Genomic DNA, 4,040 nt, shown 5'->3' with positions numbered 1-4,040 from the left:
CTAAATTTTTTTAGGTTTTATTTTTAATTAGCCTGCTGTCAGCTAGTCTAGTTCTACTTATGGTTACTCTATAGGGCAAAACAGAATTTCTCCTTTGAATTCCTGAGACTGCATAACCTCCATGGAAACCAACACATTCTTCTCTGAAGAAAAGACTGGGGAGTTAAGAGCCCAATGCTCAATACACTGAGTCACCAGACTCTTGTCATGTCAGATGGGAAGATCTTCTTTCATCCTTCTTTAAAATTATCGCTGAACTCCTGGTGTGGTACTGTAAGATCAGCACTGGACTGTGAACCACAAGATCAGCAGTTCAAACCTACCAAGTGCTTCTCAGGAACCCTACACAGGGTTGCTGCGAGTCAGAACCAACTTGATAGTGCTTAGCAACAACAACAAAGCTATCTCTAAGTCTTATGCATTTAGATAGAAAGGAAAGGAGAAACTTTAACAGAAAAGAGAAGAAATAGTAAGTAGTCAGTTCAGACCTTTAAAGGGGTGGGCTGCAGTCCCACAAAAGAAGAAAAGAAGATGCCAAGATGCCTACTCATAGAGCATCTTCCTTACTGAGTCCTCCTGTTCATTGGAGGCCCAATTCTAATGGTCTGAATGCTCCCAACCTTTGAATTTCCTGGATGGTCTAGCCTGGGCAGCTTCAGTCTTTTGGTCTCCTTAGACTCTCACAGATTCCCAGGTATGTATTCTGCCTTTGCCCATTAGCCCAGTAAATAAAAAACCACTTCCCACTCACACAAGACAAGTTTAAAGAGAAAGGCTTTTGCTTGGGCGAAACCATGATGCATGTCAGTCTGTGAGAAACCCAGAAGGGGGCCATATCTTACTTACTCTGTGGAGGGACGCAAGAGTAAAATGTGTCCTGGCAGCTGCTTCATCTGTGTCTGCTGCAGTCAGACGGGCCTCCTCATGAGTCTCAGGGGTCGAGGAGGAAACAAAACTCATCCTTTTGTGGGTCGCCAGTTGTTACCAGGAGTATAGGGGGCCCTGTCCCTGTAATGGACAGGCCGGGTCTCTGCCAATCAAGAATGATAAAGTTAGACAAAGTTTCCCACAAGCAGAGGATCTGAAGGTTTATTGAGGGACAAGTCCTGGCCAGAGGCGACAAGAAGGGATCTGACATTAACCCCCTCTCCCTGGGCCTTTGGTTGGGGATTTTAAAGTATTCTTGGGCAGGAAAGGTGGGAAAGGCTTTCATGTTTATTTATGTTTCCTCTTGGAAAGGCGTTGGAGAAGTTGTGGGGTTAGAGTAATGATGTGCTAGTGAAATAACAGTTGGGAATGGAGTTGGTTCCATCCAAAATGAAATCAACTGTGAAGGTGTCTGAGTGGCACCTGCAGGACATAATATGGCGTGGCACCCATGTGCTCTCTCTCTGGACTGTAGTTTGAATCACAGGCTGGGTTCAAGGTGCTTGACTGCTCTTAGTGGGAAGTCATGCATCACTTAGGGCTGAAGACACTGGTGTTTGTTCCAAGGACTGGTCTGCAGCTGGTCACTCCTGTAAGACACTTCTAAGTGTCTTTACATAGGCTCATAAAACATTCTTACCTGATTCTTTCTAAGATCCAGCTGCTCCGCTGTGCACACTAGGCATGTCCTGCACCTCTTCATAATTGCTCAAGCAAGAAGGTTACTGTCCCCAGCATTTCTCAAGAATTTGGTCATAACATTTTAGTACTGTGTTTTGGACCTCCTTTTCTCCCTGCCTCAGTGGAACCACAAGACTATGGCTCTTGGTCACCCTTCAGGTCTGGAACTGAACTCACCCTCGTGGCTCGATTTTCAGACAAGCAATAGGGGGAAAGTACATAGGAGGAACCGCAACACTAGTGATGTGTGCACATCATAGACTTGTCAACCATTTGAGATCAAAGGATCAGCATTTACCTAAAGACAAAATTCAGAAGGGTTGGGAAAGAAGAAGAAGTGAAAACAAGAAACCCAGAGAGGAAGAAGGATCGGTGAGGATACATTGAGGGGATTGCAATTATTGCCAGGAAACAAAATATATGATTTGTTGAATGTAAATGGATGATCTCCTCTGTGAACCTTCATTCAGTTCAAAATAAAAAAAGTCTTCTATTGCAGCATCCACCTGAAGATAAACACCTCTGATGGATCAACAGGGAGTCAGAGCGTTTTGTTTTTATTTGGTTTTTACCTGGCTGTCTGAAAATAGCTCATCAGTTTTATTTCTTTCTCTTCAAAAAATGTTTTTTGTATGCCTGAATACCCATCCATAGACAAATGGATAAACATACTTGAATAATGGAATACTACTCAGCCAATTGTTGTTGTTAGGTGCCATCGAGTCGGTACCAACTCACAGCAACCATTATGCACAGCAGAATGAAACACTGCCCAATCCTGGGCCAGCCTCACTATTGTGACCACACTTGAGTCCATCGATGCTGCCACTTTGCCAATCCATCTCGCTGGGAGTCTTCCTCTTTTTCGCTGACCCTCCACCTTACCAAACATAATATCCTTCTCCAGTGACTGGTCCCTCCTGACAATATGTCTGAAGTATGAGAGACAAAGTTTGGCCATCCTGGCCTCCAAGGAGCACTCTAGCAGCACTTCTTCCAACACAGATCTGTTGGTTCTTTTGGCACCCCAATATTCTCCTCCAACACCATAACTCAAAAGCATCAATTCTTCTACGGTCATATGCAGCTTTCACATGCATATGAGGTTATTGAAAATACCATGGACTTGGGTCAGGCATGTAAAAGAATAAAGTCTTGATACGGTATGGCTGGAATTTGAAAACATAATGACTGAAATAAGTCAGTTACGAAGGACAAATATTGTATGATCTCACTTATATAAAAAGACAAGAAAAGGAAAGTGTAAAGGATTATTAGTGATACCAGAGACAAGAGGGGAAGGGAAGAGTTGAACAGGAATGGGATAATCGCATTGATAAAGGTAGGGCTACACAGCTGATTCTTGCAATTACTGTCATTAAACTGTATACCTTGTGAAAAGTTTTTTTTTTTAACTTCAAATCCTTTTACATTACATTCACTATTTTACTTTAAGTGGAGTTGCATTTCATTTGGATTTGGATATCATAGTTCATTTTCTCTGAACATTTTCTCAGATTTCTTATTGGTAATGTTGTTGTTGTTAAGTGTCATCGAGTTGGTTCCAACTCATAGCAACCATCTATAGGGTTTCTGAGGAGCGGCTGATGAATTTGAACTGCCAACCTTGTGATCCAGTGCTTTATTCCACAGTGCCACACCTGATTATTGGTAATCACGCCCTGTAAAGTCTAGCAATTCATATTTTAGTGCAAGGCTATGTTGTTGTTGTTGTCAGGTGCCATCGAGTCAGAACCGACTCATAGCGATCCCATGCACAGCAGAATGAAACAATGTCCCATCCTGGGCCAACCTCACTACCGCTGCCACACTTGACGCCATCAATGATGCCACCTGGCTGATCCATCTCATTGGGGTCTTCCTCTTTTTCTCTGACCCTTCATCTTACTCAGCATGACATCCTTCTCCAGCGACTGTTCTCTCCTGACAATGTGTCCAAAGTAGGAGAGACGAAGCTTAGCCATCTTGGCCTCCAAGGAGCACTCTGGTTGTACTTCTTCCAAAACAGATCTATTGGTTCTTTTGGCAGTCCACGGCACTTTCAGTATTCTCCTCCAACACCACAACTCAAAGGCATCAATTCTTCTACGATCTTCCTTATTCACTGTCCAGCTTTCGCATCCATATGAGGTTATTGAAAATATCATGGCTTGGGTCAGGCGCACCTTAGTCCTCAAGCTGACATCTCTGCTCTTCAGTACTTTAAAAAGTTCCTGTGCAGCAGATTTGCCCAATGCAATACGTCGTCTGATCTCTTGACCGCTGCTTCCACGAGTGTTGACAGTTGATCCAAGAAGAATGAAGTCCTTGACAACTTCAATCTCTTCTCCATTGATAAGAATGCTGTTTATTGGTCCAATGATGAGGATTTTTGTTTTCTTAACATTGAGATGTAATCCATATCGAAGGCT

The sequence above is a fragment of the Chrysochloris asiatica genome, unplaced genomic scaffold (genome assembly GCF_000296735.1).
Source record: "Chrysochloris asiatica unplaced genomic scaffold, ChrAsi1.0 scaffold00054, whole genome shotgun sequence".
NCBI lineage: Eukaryota > Metazoa > Chordata > Mammalia > Afrosoricida > Chrysochloridae > Chrysochloris > Chrysochloris asiatica.
The sequence above is the reverse complement of the archived record's forward strand: the minus strand, read 5'-3'. Positions refer to the sequence as shown.